Genomic DNA, 19,061 nt, shown 5'->3' on the forward strand with positions numbered 1-19,061 from the left:
TAAATGCAATGCATTTTTTTGTATTTTTAATTCCCTTTGGACATCAATACCAAAAATCAGTGTTTTATTATGTTCTTTTCTTTTCATTTCAGACCTCTTAGTTTTTTTAAAAGTGAGAAGTCACTGCATGTTTTTTGTTGTTATTATTATCATTATTATTAGTAGTAGTAATGATAATGATAATAATAATAATGATGATGATGATAATGATGATGATGATGATGATCATCATCATCATCATTTTTGTATGATTTGAAAACAGTGACAATTTATTCAATCTGAGGATGACACATGACACACTCAGGTGAAACCAGCTATTCTAGAAGCATACCTGAATCTGGTCTGACTCCATACTTCATATACTTGTGTCTCATGCCCTGGAGCACAGGTTATGTCACAATTGTTTTGCAACAGCAGCTTAACCTGATTTGGCTAATAACACATTTCCTTGGATCTCCTGATCCAAATGATTGAATAAATCAGTCAGCTGGGTCTGGGTCCTCAGCCGTAAATAAAGCCCTCCAGTTTTCACTTAAAAACAATTTGTTCATGTATGACAGGTAAAAATAAGATCAATTCCAACACAGAGGATGCAAAAATGTCACTGCTCACCTTACAAACAATTATATAAATACATTTACAATACGTTTTACATGAAACATTTTAGCCTGGCATACAAATCAGTTACATCAGAAACACTGTCTATACATACAAAAAAAAATGGGAATAGTTTGAGTGCTATTACAAACATACATTGTGCCACTAGATGACAGTGTTGAGTCATAATGAAACAACATAATATATGAGTAAAATTCACAGAGTTTTCATTCATGTTGAGTGGCTGTTGTGGGCTGTATATTTGCTGTATTGTTTTTTGTGCTTTTTTTCAAGTGTAAAATTTTTAATCAAAAAGTTAGCAAACTGTTGACTAAACCTCTTCAAGATACTAGAAACATTATTCAGTATTCTTATCATTTCCAAGTAGTATCTGTGGCATTCATTAGAGTTTATAACAATCACACATCAATTTTTGATTTTACAATACTCTTGAGGGGAAAAAGGCTTATAGTTGTTTTACGTTGGTGTGGTTGGCCTATTCTTAATGAATAACTTCCCTCTTTTTCCTGAAAATATGGGAGACTGATATACAACCTGAAGAACTCTTTGGAGGAGTATTGAGTTTAATGTCTCTAAATTTAAATTATCCCGCAAATCATTTAATTTACGGTTGTGCTGCCTTCCTTTACTGTCGGATATTTGATTTTTCTGTGTTTCGGCACAGGTAATTTTGAGTCAAAACTATAAATAAATACGGGTAAGAGCCTGTCTGTGACGTTTGTATTGCCAACGTGCTATGCGGTTAATTCAGTGGCATATTACATGATACAGTAATAGACATGGTGAATAGGCATTCATCGCAAGTAATATGAAAACAAATTAAGTTTGCATTAAAGTAACAGTTAAGGAGTTAACCTACTTGCATGGCACATGATGTTATTCACTGATATAGATGACTTACTTTGCACCATATCTCAAATCATTAGTGAAACAAACATGTCCAATATGAATTTAACGTCAGGCAGTGGAGGACGCCAGATATTCCGAGCGGCTCCTGAAGGCATCGTGCCTATCACATGGCAGGTGATAGTCGAGGAAGCTCGCGCTTCACTTAAGCGCTCAGTACAGATGAGGGGCAACTGTACAGTTAAGAGGACTCTGCATGTGTGAGTGTGTTTTATGTGTGTGTGAGGGACATGTGTGAGTGTGTGTATGACTGCGGGATCACTTTATCTTCAAGTGTCTCTCGCGAACGATATTAAAGGATTTTGTCCGGATAAAGCCTCAGAGGAGTCGCGTTTGGTAAGAACTACATGAGGCTAATTACCAACTGCATTAACCTGCTCTGCTCTGTCATACACAAGTGTCATTTAGCATAGAGGCTAGTTCATTACTCGGGATTTCACATGATTATTATCGTCATACTGGAGGAGGCAAGTTTACTATAAAGTTTGCCTGCATTTAAGTGTAACAAACAATATACAAGTCCATAAGGCTGGATTTAGAGGACTGTCAACAGTGTTGTGTGGTTGGATATCTTGAATATTGTGAAGTTTAAACACTCGGTTGTTTTTTTTTTTAACGCAGTAAGTTAATAGTGATTCCATGGTTTATGGACTGTTGTCCCTGAGGAAAAACCATGACAATATAGCAGGGCTGTAGCCATAGAGTCAATATTGGGGGGACCAAATCTGCCACCTGATAAATTATTAAAATTGTTTAAGTAATAATTCTTCATTTTCTTTGGCATTATTACTTAAAATTGTTTAAGTAATAATTCTTCATTTTCTTTGGCATTTTTTTGTGACTTACAGCCATGCATTGATGATTGTGGGGTAATATGTATGTTAATGTTATCCAATGTCACGTCTCTGATCATGCTATGAGACGATATGTGCAGGATAGCATGCACTGTCGGGCATATTTCTAGCCCATTTTTGGGGGTGCTGAAGCACCCCTAAATTGAATCCCAGCACCCCTAAAATATGAGAGATTTTTTTTAATTTATTTTTTTACTGTATGTCCCTTTTTAACAAGCTAGAAAAGTGTCAAAACCATACAGTACTTGGTTGCAACGTAAAATTTAAAAAAATGGTTTGATCCACCCCCTCCCACCTTTCCCTGACTCGGGCTCTGAGCGCTCTATCTGCACGGAGCAATGCGCTGCCTTCCAGAGTGGGTGATATGCAGTAGTGGTGTAAGTACCTGGCTTAAACCAGGATATGTGGCACATTCCTTAACTTCTACCACTCAATACCAACACATTATTATCATTACCAGTCCTCATTTTTGCTGCATTTAATCGTAGGTCACTGTTTATGTTGTTAGGTAGGAGTTAGCTGACGTTTTTTCTAGCTAGGAAACGTTACAGGTGGTCCGTACCACTGTCCTCTGTTTGAATTGGAATGAGAGAAGCTAGCTGTTGTGTCATGTGCATGTGTTAATATTAAAGCCAAGGTGCTACTGACTAGCTAACTGACTAGATGCCCATTAACATTATAACTTCTATTGTGTGTATTTATTATTATTATTTTGTAGATTTCAAGCACTTCTCTTTTTTGAAGTGTATTTTTATTTATGTATTTGTATTATACTGTATAATACAGGCAAGAAGGAAAAAGGCAGAGACAAACACTGAAAAAGTCATTTACTGTTAATGTGTTAATGTTACATGTTGTGCATTGCATTTCAAGTAAAAGTCCAAAAAACAAGTCCAAAGTCCATTTTTGGTATTTTTGGTACTCACTATAGGGGGCTGGTTTACTCCAGAAACATAAATACTGTTTATGTGTATGTTGAGGAGCTGCTGTATCAAAATGAGTTATCCTCCCCCAGAAATTAGGGTTACGATATGTTTCTTTTATGATTCCAATCCATTCCTCTTTTGCTGTGGCTCAGCATTTAAATAACCTTTATCAGATTTGATGGTTTAGTCACAGACTTTCCCAAAAAGTGTTGTGCTTTTCTTTCACAAATGTGGGAATGAAATTGAGTTAAAATGTACAAAACAGTGAAATTTATCTTGCCTGGCCGGGCAGCTCTCTGGGTGCTCAGCACCCCTAAACCTCTGATCCTAGAATCGCCCCTGCTGTCGGGACTGTCCTAATAGTGTGCACTGGGGCCTGTTGTAACTCCCTTATGCCACTAGTTGTGCAGAATCCTGCACCAAGGTAAATATCAGTAGTTACCCAAAAGGCAACCTGCAAAAAGCTGTGTAACAGGTAAAAATATGTATATAAATTCATGGATAGGGGCACAGGTAAAAATTAACTACACGTTGGTGGGCAGTGGGTGATGTATTTTTTGGAATGAAACAAATGAAAAAGATGTGCATTATATGTATAATATTTTGACATCTTAATCACTATTATCAAGCCGCAATTTATTTTATTCTGAAAGTCAGTGACACAAGTTGAACCTTTGACCCCACCATCACATTTGTCACTTACATGGAGGACTGAAGCGATAAAACACTGCAGCCAGAGGATGAGGTAGCAGCCTATCTCGAGTTCAAAACTCCCAAGGAGGAGCCTTTTGAGGTTTTAAGGTGGTGGAAGGAGCATGCTAAAATGTTTCCTTACCTGGCAGTGATGCCGTGGAATGTTTTCACCATCCTGGCGTCAAGCACAGCCAGTGAAAGAGACTTTTCCTCCTCTGGATTTATAATTCAAGAATGGAGAACCCAACTTAATGTGAGTGACTTTATCCTGTGTGTTTGATCATGGGTGCAGGTCAGGTCGTTGGACTTTTATTGATGGGTGCAGCTTTGACCTTAGACATAATGACCAGAAACGGGTCAGCTCTGGTACTGAACTTTACAGGTATGGGCAGGTGCGGGTTTTCAAAAATGGACCCATGCAGGATTCTGATGTACACGGCTCTGCTTCAGACAAGCATGCGTTTCTGTTTTTTTTACTGGTGTGTCACGTTTAACGTCACAGTCAGACTGGAAAACAGGTTAGTAAACAGTAGAAATTGAAGATATAGTAGGAGAACTGGATACAGCAATGAATGTGGGGCCCCGTTCATTACTCTGTGAGTTGCTCAGTAGTTCATGAAGCCATGCATTGAAAGTCATGATTGATCTGTCTTGTATAAAATTAACAGGATGGTTGGCTTTACTTCCGCACTGTGCAGCCCATAGAGCAGGTGCATCTTCCACTGGCCAAATGGATAATTCCCAGTTTAGAGCTCCGCTAACTTGAATGGGGATAAGATTATTTAATCTTGTGGCTCTTTTATACTTTTTAATGGTGGACAACTTTACAGCTCTATGCATTTTGTCTGTCCTGGCTTCCTCTTCTGTTACCCATTTAATGCTATTCGACTTCTGGGTCAGAGCCTGGGTTGGAAACTGTGGAGCATGAGCAAAGTGCCTCGGCCAGCATACATGCAGGAATAATTTGACTCCTGATCTCATTATGTGAGTGTGTTAGTCCGACTTTGAGAAATTAGATTTAGTACGATTTCAGTTGGACTGACATGATATTTTTTAAAGTCTGGTTTTAGTTTGACTAATAGAGGAAATCCATTTTCTCTAATGTCATGTAAACGCACTGTTTGTTTGATCATCACAAAAATTGACTTAAAAGACTGGCGCACTTCCTGTGGGCCTGCCTACCCACAGCAGTCGAGCAACGACTTTTTAGGGTATGGCAACATCACTTTGATAAACCACTCGTAGAACTGCAGTACACTGTAATACTACAATGGGTAGTAATAATAACAGCAGTTTGTTTAGTGTATTTATGATTATATTTGCCATTGATTATTTTAGATGATGGTGTGTGATTGCCTGTTGTTGCATAGCAATTTATTTTTATCTATATATTTTTAACAATATATTTGTGATGTTGTATCCCCCAATATATATATTATAATTATGGCCTTGGTATTATTATCATAAGCAAGTACATCTAAGCATGAAACCAACCAGTATGCAATAAGTGAAAGCTACTGCTATCTACATAAACTACATATGCAGCACTACTTAAATGATTGATACTTTAACACTTGTACATTCTACACTGAACAAAAATATAAACGCAACATGCTCCCATTTTTCATGAGCTGAACTCAAAGATCTAAAACATTTTCTATACACACAAAAGACCATTTCTCACAAATATTGTTCACAAATCTGTCTAAATCTGTGTTAGTGAGCACTTCTCCTTTGCCAAGATAATCCATCCCACCTCACAGGTGTGGCATATCAAGATGCTGATTAGACAGCATGATAATTGCACAGATATGCCTTAGGCTGGCCACAATAAAAGGCCACTCTGAAATGTTCAGTTTTATCACACAGCACAATGCCACAGATGTCGCAAGTTTTGAGGCAGCATGCAATTGGCATGCTGACTGCAGGAATGTCCACCAGAGCTGTTGCCTGTGAATTGAATGTTCATTTCTCTACCATAAGCTGTCTCCAAAGGCGTTTCAGACAATTTGGCAGTACATCCAACCGGCCTCACAACCGCAGACCACGTGTAACCACACCAGCCCAGGACCTCCACATCCAGCTTGTTCACCTTCAAGATCGTCTGAGACCAGCCACCCGGACAGCTGCTGCAACAATCGGTTTGCATAACCAAAGAATTTCTGCACAAACTGTCAGAAACCGTCTCAGGGAAGCTCATCTGCATGCTTGTCGTCCTCATCAGGGTCTCGACCTGACTGCAGTTCGTCATCGTAACCGACTTGAGTGGGCAAATGCTCACATTCGATGGCGTCTGGCACGTTGGAGAGGTGTTCTCTTCACAGATGAATCCCGGTTTTCACTGTTCAGGGCAGATGGCAGACAGTGTGTGTGGCGTCGTGTGGGTGAGCGGTTTGCTGATGTCAACGTCGTGGATTGAGTGGCCCAAGGTGGCGGTGGGGTTATGGTATGGGCAGGCGTATGTTATGGACAACGAACACAGGTGCATTTTGTTGATGGCATTTTGAATGCACAGAGACACCGTGACGAAATCCTGAGGCCCATTGTTGTGCCATTTATCCACGACCATCACCTCATGTTGCAGCATGATAATGCACGGCCCCATGTTGCAAGGATCTGTACACAATTCCTGGAAGCTGAAAACATCCCAGTTCTCACATGGCCCGCATACTCACTGGACATGTCACCCACTGAGCATGTTTGGGATGCTCTGGATCGGCGTATACGACAGCGTGTTCCAGTTCCTGCCAATATCCGGCAACATCGCACAGCCATTGAAGAGGAGTGGACCAACATTCCACAGGCCACAATCAACAACCTGATCAACTCTATGCGAAGGAGATATGTTGCACTGCGTGAGGCAAATGGTGGTCACACCAGATACTGACTGGTTTTCTGACCCCCCCAGACCCCCCCAATAAAGCAAAACTGCACATTTCAGAGTGGCCTTTTATTGTGGCCAGCCTAAGGCACACCTGTGCAATAATCATGCTGTCTAATCAGCATCTTGATATGCCACACCTGTGAGGTGGGATGGATTATCTCGGCAAAGGAGAAGTGCTCACTAGCACAGATTTAGACAGATTTGTGAACAACATTTGTGAGAAATGGTCTTCTGTGTATATAGAAAATGTTTTAGATCTTTGAGTTCAGCTCATGAAAAATGGGAGCAAAAACAAAAGTGTTGCGTTTATATTTTTGTTCAGTGTAGTTTTCCACTTTGCAGTACATTTGTAAGTGTTGAATTAGAGACACAGGACAGTGTTTGACATTGACTGTACCTACACCAGTTATGTAACGGCTTCTGTTGGGGTTTCCTGTGGTATGGCAACACCATTTGGAGCCTATCCCAGTTGGGTACACCCTGGACAGGTTGCCAGAATATCACAGGATAATAGATCATGCTCACCTTCACACCTCCGAGGAAGCCGGAGCACCCGGAAAAAACAGGGAGAACATGCAAACTCTGCACAGATGGACTCCCCCACCGTGGGTTCCAACTAGGAACCTTCTTGCTGTGAGGCAACAATGCTAACCACTGTACCAACATACCACTATATATATAGGATAGGTGTAGAATATTAATATGGACATTTATTATGTAGACTTGACTTTTTACACATGACAGCGAGTTTGGTTTGCGTACCAGCGACATGCTAGAAAACATGGTAGGCCTACTTTGAATGTGACACTGGTGCTGCTCTGCTTGCTCAGTCATGTACTGTCAGCTTGGAGCTATTAAATGATGTTTAGTTGCACTGACACATGCTGTGTAATTGCACATCATCAATTTCTGACAGCGTGAGTGAGGGAGGGAGGGAGGGAGGGAGGGAGGTAGAAAAAGAGGGGATGCTGATATGCTAATGGATGGATATCAAGGCTGATGTGTGGCTCCCCTCTGCTGAAGCATCTGCTGCATCTAACACTGGAGATAGTGTACATAAACACACACACAGGCATGCACGCGCACATGCACAGACATCACAGACAGGCGACTTGAGAGAGCTGAAGGAGCCTCCTGCCACTGAATACAGCAGGCTGGTACCTCTTTTCTATTGCAAATCTCATTTAAAAGGGAGAGAGTTGAAAGGCACCATTGCCACTGACGACAGTGAATTGATTAAGGCTGCTTTGGTTGGCACTTGGGTGGCATTAGCACTTAGAAACAACAGAGGAAATCAAAACAGGAGCTGAAATGAAGCAGTGATGGATAAATGCCCTAAATTTATAACAATTGTAACTGTTTTTAAAAAAGCTTGTTTGACAGCGTACTTTGGAGTGAATTTCAGAGTTGTGTCTGTATGCATGCAGAGTGCACACACACACTGGATCAGCAGATGATGGCATTCATCCCTGTGATCAAAGCTGCTTGTGTAATACCAAGAATGGTGTTTTTCTCTGCAGCCATAGGTTCAGATGATTGCTCTGTCATCTTAACTACTGCTGCTAATCACACCACTACTGTGGTTCATTGGAGGTAATCTACTGTTCCCTGATGGCAAGAAGAGCCTTAGAAAAGAGAGAGAAAGAAGGAGAAGAGAAGACGAAGAGATATAGGCGAGATTAAGGCAAAGAAATGGCTATGAAAGAAAGATGAGAGGAGCAAGAGGAGGAAGAAAATGGTCGAGACGAAGAAGACAAAGTCAGGCTGTTAATCTACAAGGAATAATCCTCAGTTTGCAGAGGGAGTGGAAGAAAAGATAGTGGCAGAGAGAGAGAGAGAGAGAGAGAGAGACAAAAAAAGGGGAAAATGAAATGACTGTTTTATTAGAGGTTATATTTGGTTTACTGTCAAGGAAGAGTGGGTGGGGAAAAGCGTTATTTTAGTTTTTCAGACATTTCTGTGATTATTTGACAGTCCACATTACAGCAACCCAAAATAAGTGGGTGAGGTGAGTTACAGGTTTAACGTGATAAAAGAAAAGTACTTTGTTGGTGGAAATACTCAAGAATGTATAAAAACATGTCATGGAACTTCACAACAACTTTAATCCTCTTTTTGAGAGCAGTTCTATGCAGCCTGCGCTGTCTGTATGTGGGTTTTGGCATAAAAGATACAAGCCTCTTGTTGAAGAAGAAAGTATAACGATAAAGGTTTGAAATGACTCACTGGAAGATGTTTGACTTTGTTCTTGCGTTCAGAAAACCAAACCTGAAATCGTTTATAGGGGCATTATCATCTTGGCAATGGGGGAAGGATGTTTGACTTGTAGAGTGCAAATGGTTCATGTATGACCTAAGACTCAAGCGCATTTGGTCTCAGAAGTCGGGAGGACACATGAAGTCAGATTCTAAAACAAAAAATGCAAAAAACCCTAAAAATTGTAAATCCTATTTTATATTATTGGGGGCTAAAAAGCCACAGGAAAAAAAGCGCCAGGTTGCTAAAAACACCCACATTTGGGGGCTAAAAAACTACAGAAAAAACAGCAACAGGTTCCTGAAAAACACCAACGTTCAGAGATAAAAAGCTTTGGGAAAAAACGTAACAGGTTGCTGAAAAACACCCACGTCTGGGGGCTAAAAAACTGCTGGATACACAGCAATGGGTTCCTGAAAAACATCCGTTTGGGGCTGAAAAAACACAGGAAAAAAGTGATGGGTTGCTAAAAACACCCACATTTGTGGACTGAAAAGCTAGAGGACACAGCCACGTTTGGGGGCTAAAAAGTTGCTGGAAACACAGTGACAGCTCTCTGCAAAACACCAATGTTTGGAGGCTAAAAAGCTGCTGGCAAAACCGTGATGGGTTGGTAAAAAAATAGCAACATATAGGAGCTAAAAAGCAGCTAGATACTCTGCATTAAATCCCTGAAAAAATATCTTTTTCGTTTGTTGGTCTCAAACAGTGGTCTGCAGCTTGGCAGATGTCTCACCTAGGTGACACGCTATCCACCATCTCCTCTTCCTCCTAATTACAAAGTCAGCTTATATATTACATTACTTTAGAAAAGCTGACATGATATGTATGAAACATGCAAATGTAAGAAGGCAACTATGCTGATTAAACATAAAATGTGCTTTTTTGAAAGTTATTTTGTTATTGACGGTAGATATGATATCTGTAGGCACAGAATTACCTAAGAAATTTTGACCTGTGTAAGATGAAAAGTTTACAGAAATTCTTATAGAATTGGTTATCTTTACTGCCTTATCTTTGATTGGTGTTCAGCAAAGTTTTTTGGGGAAAATACTGACTCCAAGGAAGGAAGGAAGTTTTACTGTCATTGTGCTTCCACAATGAAATTTAGTTGGTTTGTTGATAACACGCATTGTTTTGTTTTTTTAAACTAGAAAAAAAGTGCAGAGGAGTCAGCTGGTTTTGTACTGCCCAAAGCAGTAGTGCTCTCAGCAAAACAACCTCCATCATTCAGAGTATAAAGCAGTAGCCTCTATCTAGCCTGAGAGATGAAACCAAACACAAAGTACGGCAATGATGCGCTGCTGCTTGTATAGACTAATTACTGTAAATGCACGGTAATACTTGAAAGCGACTTATAAATTTCACATTTTCATCAATTCCCCTTTCCTCTGGATTTAAGGAGCCCTACAGTCGAAAGATTCTCTGTAAAGAGATTATTTGGTAAATAATTACCCTTACCGGTGAAGGGGACAAAAATAAGATTTTGAAAAGTAACTTGCGACACTGTTGTTTAGTGATGCAGTTGATTTAAATTTGACACAGGCTGCCACTAATTGAAGTCTTTGTCTCTTGTCATTTCACATAGGTTGCGTTTAATGAATGCCTTTCAGACACCAGGCATTTTGTCCTTTGGAGCTTGTTTTGTTGATTTAAAATCTGATAAACAAAACTGACAGACCATAATAATTTGTTAGTTTGACAAGTTTTAAATATGTTTACTGCTCAGTATGATTTGATGGCATTTATTATTTATAGTCCTGATGCAGACACAATTTAATGCAGTCTAACATTACTGTTATTTCATAAACCCCTGTGTTTGTAGTGTTTGTTTCATGCCTGTTAATCCACTATTAGGCCTAAAATGTGTGAAATGCAAACACAGTTATTCCTTCTGTTCAGACTCAGAGAGGCCATCAGCAACATGAATTAAGGTTGTGCTGTGTATTCAAACTGTGCAGCCTTCAGACAGAAGGATGAATGAAACACGAATGAAAATGTCCAGCTGTTTTTGTATGTCAAACATAAATCACTCTTTGCTCATATTTGCACTAGGCCTTATTGATTTTCACTTTTATGTACTGTACATTACTGAACTGACCTGCAGCCACACCATTTACTTAGGCATCTCTTTATCTTGCCTGGTAGCCATAAACATATTTTCAGAATGGACTCCAGTGGACCTCTATTAAGTCATAGCCTAATCAGATATCGATACCTTAGCCTACCTAGATACTGTAACTTTAACTACTTATTATATTTATACCTAAACCTAATCATAGTAATACATTTTTAAATTAGATAGTTTCTTGTTACTTTTTCATACCATAACCTCCCCCTTTCTTTTTTTCTAAGCCTAACCTTTATCATAATCTTATACCTAATCCTAACTAGGGATGTCCCGATCACATATTTTTTTGCATCTGATCCGATACCGAGTCCTTTATTTTGAAACCGAGTCTGATACCGAGTCCAATCCGATACTTTGCAAAGCATTAAGAAAGAAAAAAAAAAGAATGCATCCAAGTTGTCCCATAAGGTTTGTTTTTTATTTAAATAGTATCCAAAAAGCTTATTGATGTTTCAGCAGCACAAAATGTAAACAAATTCAATATCTTCTTCTTGTCTTCAGCAAACAAAATAGGCCTATATCTTTATACGTTGGAAAGTGAAGGCAACAATGAACAACATAGATGAAAAACCTGGCCATTTTTGTTGTTTTGATTCCTCTAATCTTTTATTACCGATTCCGATTTTGTAAAAATAACGTGATCGGAGCCGATACATCCCTAATCCTAACCCTAACAAATCAATAATTAACTTACATAATAGCAACTAATTTTCAATGCCTATGCCTACGCCTAACCATCATATGTTCTCACCTACTGAAATAACTTGTCTTGAGTCTCTCTGCCTGTTTTAACCTTTTGACCTCTCCCTGGGGCCTACTCACATATTTAAAATTTAATTTTGCCTTATAACCATTCCTTTATAATCATTTGAGTGTCGTTTAATGGACTTGTGTTTATCATTTTTTTCTTCATCTTGCCATATACTTTTTTAAAAATCTAAACATACATGAAACATCATGCACTAGGCTCATTCCCTTGAATCTGATACAAGTGAAAGCCCCTAAACCTAACCTTAAAAAATAAAAAGTTACACTCATCTCGGTCCAGGAATAAATACAGAAGAATAAAGGGTAAGCGGGGATGAGGACAGGAAGAGCAAATAAGGATGGAAAGAAGGGAAATTAGCTGCACTGTTAACAAACGAGTCAACGTTAAAAGCTTGCATTATTTAATTTTGGTTCCATCAGCTCTTACTCTGCTCTCTGAGAGAAACCGGGAGTGATTGTGAGACTGTTAGATGATGGAGCGCTTCAGGAGCAGAGCCTCTATATGAATACATTGTTAAATAATTTACAATGTACAAAATAAATTGTCCACTTTTCAGCATTAACAAAAAAATCAAGTATGGGCTTTTAAAGGCAGACACCCCAGGTGAAACCATTTTTTTTCATGTATTGGTCAAATCTGACATTTTGGGTATTTTTGCTTCTGTAGCATGTCAGAAAAAAGGTCATGTACACATGTAGGCTAAGTGGTTATTTTGTTCAGATTTTTGTTCTGAAAAAATATGCAAATATGCGTTTTTATGCCTCTGCACCAACGATAGCCATGGGCGGGGCCATTAGAATTCATACGTTAATTATGACTAAACTTCACACAAATTTCTAACAGGATACAATAATGAAGAGATAATTTTATATTCAAAAGGTCAAAGGTCGAGATTTAAAACCTGTCAAACTGTCGGGGGGACAATAGCCCAAATTAAGGGGACAAAAGTCCCACAAGGGCAGCAGGGGAGGGGTGGTGTATGGGTCCAACAACCGCCGTCTTTCACCTTGGAGGCCAGAGTTCGCTTCCTGTATGATTGTAAAGTCAAACCCTGTTCTTTTGGGGTGTCGGTAGCGTAGTGGATAGTGCCAGCGCCCCATGTACAGAGGCAATGCCTCGCTGCAGCAGTCGCAGGTTCGACTCTGGCTTGCAACCACTTCTTCCAGCTTCAGTTCAGTCCTGTTGGTGTTGAGATTAAAAATCAATAGGCAGCAACTGCAAACACCACTGACTGACCTTTAGCTGAACCTAAAGCAGCTGGATTAACAGTCTGTGCTGCTTATTCAATCAAAACCTGCAATTTACATTTTTGTCTTCTTTTATAGTGCCTGGTATGCCAATCATGTCACAGAGTTGGAAAGATTGTTTTTTAATTAGTAAAGGCATGAAAAGAAGAATGTAATTCAAAGTTTTGATTCTCATAATGTGGATATTTTTAGTACATGGTTTCTACAGAACGATGGCAAATGGTCTGATGAAACCTAAGCCATGGTTGATTTGATCTTCAGGACTATATTCGACTCTTCCACTTCAACACACCAGTTTGCTAGCAAATGATCATTAGCGAGGTCTCATACATGGCTGTGTGTGTGTGTGTGTGTGTGTGTGTGTGTGTGTGTGATGACCAGAGAAAAATTACTTTGACAAGAGATGTTGCACACAGATGCAGTTATGTGCAGTAGCAGCAGTGAGAGTGAGTTTGTCAGGCAGCACAGTAACAGCCTCTGTAGGCTACATACTGGTTCTCAGCTTGTCTGGTTTTCAAGTTTTGTCCTGTCCCTCTTCCTTCTAATATTTCAAACCACATGCTTAGCAACCATCACAGAATGATTATGTTCACTAACACAACTGTGTCACGCTTCACACAAAACTGACAAGTTTTGTTATTTATGTCACAAGTAGGGATGGGTACCAAACCCTGGTATTGAACGAGCCCCAGGGCTACATTCTTCAAGACCGCAGTATTGATAAGCTCTGATCTTAACGTTTCTGCTATCGGTACTGGGCTTTTTTTTTTTTTACAAGATAAACCTTATTTTGCGCATTTATCTCACCAACTCCGTCAATTATCCGTCATTGTATCATAATTTTCGCTATTCTCCCTGAAGACGAGAGATCTGTCTCGCTCACACTGGCTGCCTGCTGTGTGTGAGTGGAGAGCAGGGGGGCGGGGCTGTAGTTCCAGTGACACACACACACACACACACACACACACACAGACAGCGCATACACCAACTCAAGCTCGTAGCCTACCTTTAGATAGATAATGATGGCGAGAGAGCCAAACGGTCAAAAGTGTGGCTTTACATTACAAGATTTGATGCAGACACAGCACGTTGTCACAAGTGTGACAAATGTTTTGCGTGTAAGGGCAGCAACACTAGTAATTTGTCAAAACACCTTGCGAAAGTGCGTCATATTCAGACAGAAATACAAGAATACGTATTCCTGTCAAATACGGTGGCCATAGTGCTCCGCGGTGCAAGTACGGTTTACTGGCGACGGAGAAGCTTCCAGGTCCAATATTTTCCTCTTTGTTGGTGTCATGACTGTCCAGAAGTAGCCTACCTGAACAGCCGAGCCGTGGCAGCACACAGGTATGTGGCGTGTCAGAGGAGAAACGAGCCGTTCACATTTCTCTCTGTGTGGCAGGTAACGGTCCACAAACCTCAGCGCACTTTAGGGACTGTTCTTTACTTATGAAGGGACTGTTCTTTACTTTTCAGGGGAGGAGGGTGGCTGGTTGATTTTTATTTTATTTATTTATTTTATTTTGATCCCCCCTATGTTAATCACTTATTGATGCTGTTTTTGAAGTATGAATAAGTCAATAAGGAATTTATTCCATTGAAATATCATTGATGTATTATAGAAAAGTGATTTATCTTTTCATAAATGACAAAAGGCACCTCGTTTTTGCTGTGGTATCCTGATACTACTTAGAACCATGATCCTTTCACTGATACCGTACCGTAGGTCCCAATTTTGATACCGTGACAACAATATTATTTTATGTGTTTTAGATTTCAAGTTGTAAAAAGTAAAATGTTTTGTTAAATAACTATTTTGTTGCATAAAGAGAATTGAGAAAATAAAGCAATTTATGTTCTTAATTTGTTTTTTTCTTCCTCAAAAAGTATCGATAAGAGTACCGTTAAAATACTGTATCGATAAGCAGTACTGATAAGAGTAGTAGTACCGTTAAAATCTTAGCGATACCCATCCGTAGTCACAAGGATGAATTTTGGCTAATGGGGACAATATCCCCAGCAGCGCAGCAGCCTCTGGTGCAGCCACATTTTTTGATCCACAATGAAGACTTGCATATTTAGAAAAGTAGAGTTACTGTAAAAACACATAGGCATGTTTACAGTTTTTAATCTTTGAGTTTTACTTTAAAAGAAACATGAAAAGCAGGTTAATGTGTCTAAGAAAAAAAAACACGTAATAAATACCCTATACATCTTGGAACCATTCAGCTATTGGTCTGATGACAGTAAAGCCTCTGGGGGCCAATATTTCAGGAGATCCAGTGTAGCCTGCGAATATCCAGGCCAAGATTCCTCTTTTGTAAGCTGGTCATTTCAGCTGATCTCTATAAGCAGATATCTGCATATCACTGCAGATAAATAAATTAGGGATGCACAATATTGGATTTTTTGCTGATATCTGATATGCCAAAATATAACAACTTATTTGGCCGATAACCCATACTGATATATATACACTTTTTTCCCCACCTAATTTTAGTGAACGTCAAGTCTCTTCTGTAGTGGAATTAACATCATATTATGCACACATACTCTTATTGTGATGGCCCACCAGTAGATGGAGACATGAAATATAATTCTTTTCAATGTATGTAATATTCAATCATTGTGCAAAATAAGAAAAGCCGATGTCAGCCAGTACCGATGACGTGACGATTTTATCAGGCATCCCTACAAAAAATAAATAAATAAAGCTAATATGAAGCTTAATCATCATTAGATGATTAAATTAAGAATATTTTGTGATAGCAGATACTGATGTTTTCATATTGTTGTTTATTTTGTTTTTGTTGTCATGTATTCTCCCTTTTGTGACAGGGAAACAAAGAAATCTAAAATAAATAACTGAATTTTTTGAAGTCATTAAGTTCTTCATTACACTACCTTTGAATAAGCACAAATTCAATCAAACACATTAAAGAAATTAAAATTGATAGCCCGATGGCAGTCAACAAGGTGAATATCGGCCGATGTTCAGCCCATAAATCGATGCATTCGGATTTCTGCCAATATGTTCTGCCTCCCCACAGGGACTGTTTATAAAGATTATTTTTTGGGGCGTTTTGCCTTAAATGGACAGGATAGACTATGCTACCAACGTGGGTCACGGGGACTGTTTATTTGCCACTCAGTTGATTGGTCAATATTTTTTGGACTAAAAATGGTAATCAAAACACCAAAATCTTATCCCGTTGCCTTCTACCCTGGAAATCCAGAGTTCTCGTGAGAGCACAATTTGAATTTGCTCAGCGAGTCACTCTGGCAATCACTAATGTTGCTCATTACCCATGCAGTTGGAGCCGAGCTGCACCAATCACATCGGTGTATCTGATATAGGCGGGCCAGAGGCGAGCTAAACAGATGACGACAGCGCTGCGACGACGAAGTCTGGAATCAGTCAGTAAACATTGCAAGATGGCTACGGATGAACACCAGTTGTTTGAAACGGCTTTGGCCGCTACAATGAACAAGTTAGACTGACCTGGATTTCCAGGCTATACAGATTCTGCATACATATGTAGACCTCTGTTTATAGAGATTAATAAATACCAAGTGTGCCAACCGATTGCTCAGTTGCATCAATTATGTCCCAGTCACACCAGAAAGTGGCTGAACAATAAGTAGATAACATAATAATCATCATGACAGGCCTACTTGACAAAGCTCCTCCAAAACCACAGAAGACATTACACAGACAGGTATTCTTTATGACAGATAAACTCACCCTTATGTGTAAAATTGGTAGAATTCTACTTTATGTTGAAACACAGCCAGCTTTATGCCATACAAGAAAAGAGATCCGACCATGAACTGCATGCAAAGGTAACAATAATGCTAAATGCCAGTGCCACCTCCTGCTGGAGCCCCGGTGGAGTAAACCAATTGAGACCATGAACTGTTTGTGCTCTGCCAGCTGATTCAGACTCAGCTCAAAGATTCTGGCCACGAGCCTTGAGAGCACAGTCTACTGGCATCCTCATTAACTTCCATCCAAATTCAGTCTTAAAAGTACATTCTTCCACTAACTGAGAACGTACTGAACACAAGCTTGCAGGGTGGTAAAAATGTCTACTGTAGCTCTATAATGACAGCCAAGCACATAGAGCATGACAAAACAGTGAAGTGCTACACTTCAGAGGCCGGCACCCTGGCTACATGAGACTAGAGTTACAGAGTCACAACCTGCAGTTCATGGTTCACATTACAGGATTATGTTACAGTCACATACGCATAGGCTGTGTGTCTCAGGTAAATGGCATCAAGAAGCAGGTGCACAGACACACACGAACACACACACACACAAACTTTTTAAATCAAAATGTATCCAGTGTTTCATGTTTTGAAGAAAGTACTTCAGTGTTGTCATGCTGCTCACAATAAGGAGGAACTGTTGCTGTGCTCACACAGGATACAGACACAACAGTCTGCATCAGGACTTATATTGAGGCTATTGCTCTATTTGTTTTTGGAAGACTAATACTCAAACAATTTAAAGTTCAATTTCTATTCCAATTTGAAGGGGGTGAATATGAATTAACACCTCCTCAGTTCCACAGGCTTCAGTTAAACCAGAAAAGCGAGGGACCAGGATAAATATTAAAAGCTTTGATACATCCTACGTCTCATTCTTTCCTCTTAATTCACATATTTTATCTGCACACTGAAAATGGCAATCTTCTTGCTTAAGGAAATTGAACAATTCATTTTCAAAATGAGATATCTCCTTTAATAAAAAGATTGGTAATATTCTCATTTGGGCTCTCCGACTTTCTGCTCTCTCTCTCTGTATTCATATATGTGTGTGTGTGTCTGTGTGTCGGTGTGCTTAGGTTTAGCACTGCTAAACTCTCCAAACTATCCCTCCTGCTTCACCACAATAAGGATATGGATCAGTACATTTCTGGAATACTGAATCCTAAAACAGACACCAGTCAGCGAGTGTGTGTATTTAACATTCTTGATAGGGTAGAGTTAAGACAAATAATACATTGAAATCAAATCCAGATCAAATATTGACATCAGCCACCTCTCCTGGAGTGATTACTGTTACTGGTCTGACACAGCCCAGTCACAGGATGAAAATGTTGACATTGTAGATTTCTGTAAACCATGAATATGTTACATCTGCATGTTTCTTGTCATATCAGTGTTTATAATGTAACATAGTATATGAGCCAACATTGTCACCAGAAGGTTTAGGGGATGGTGAATGGCATGTCATATAAGCGAGACACCTGCCGAGCTGCAGACCACTGTTTGAGATCAACAAACAACAAAAATGATTTGGTTTTGTGGGTGGTTTTTAGAAATCCATCGCTGTATCCACCCGTAATAGTGCTACGGAAAGCAGTTGTTTTTTTTTTTTACCAGTGTTAATTTCTACAGCTATTTTAGATTTAGTCTTAGTCTTGAGACAAATTGGGGGGGGGGGGGGGGGTTTCTTGCAGTGTTTGACAGGTTTAAGGGGTTATTTATGAGCACACACTTACTGATCATCATTTGAAAAGCTCCACCTCTCTCTATTTATGGTCTCAAAAACTTTCATACCACAAAAAACTAATGTGAGACAACTAGGATTTGTACCCAGGTTCACTGTAAACTCTGACTTATCCATCTTGCTGTTAAGAAGCAGAGAAATAACTTCTGCAACATGTTAGTAGAGAGGTTTAAACTGTCCTCTCACAGAGTCGGTGGGTGATTAAAATGACACTTTGGTCTCTGACAGAAAAAACTGATCTGAGTTCAGACTGTTT

The 19,061-nt window shown here is 39.5% G+C and overlaps 1 protein-coding gene across 4 annotated transcripts in view; it reads left to right on the forward strand.

The window, feature by feature from the left end:
• The first annotated feature begins 1,680 nt into the window (after positions 1-1,680).
• The window catches only part of ppfibp2b (PPFIA binding protein 2b), a 144,325-nt gene continuing 126,944 nt past the window's right edge, over positions 1,681-19,061 (forward strand). For 2 of the 4 annotated variants that reach the window (XM_049574410.1, XM_049574412.1), the window contains exon 1: positions 1,683-1,860. The gene's annotated coding sequence lies outside the window, so the exon portion shown is untranslated. Of the gene's footprint in view, positions 1,861-19,061 lie in introns of all 4 variants that reach the window. The other 2 variants (XM_049574417.1, XM_049574409.1) reach the window with 2 other exon arrangements.

This window comes from Epinephelus fuscoguttatus, linkage group LG4 (genome assembly GCF_011397635.1).
Source record: "Epinephelus fuscoguttatus linkage group LG4, E.fuscoguttatus.final_Chr_v1".
Classification (NCBI taxonomy): Eukaryota; Metazoa; Chordata; class Actinopteri; order Perciformes; family Serranidae; genus Epinephelus; species Epinephelus fuscoguttatus.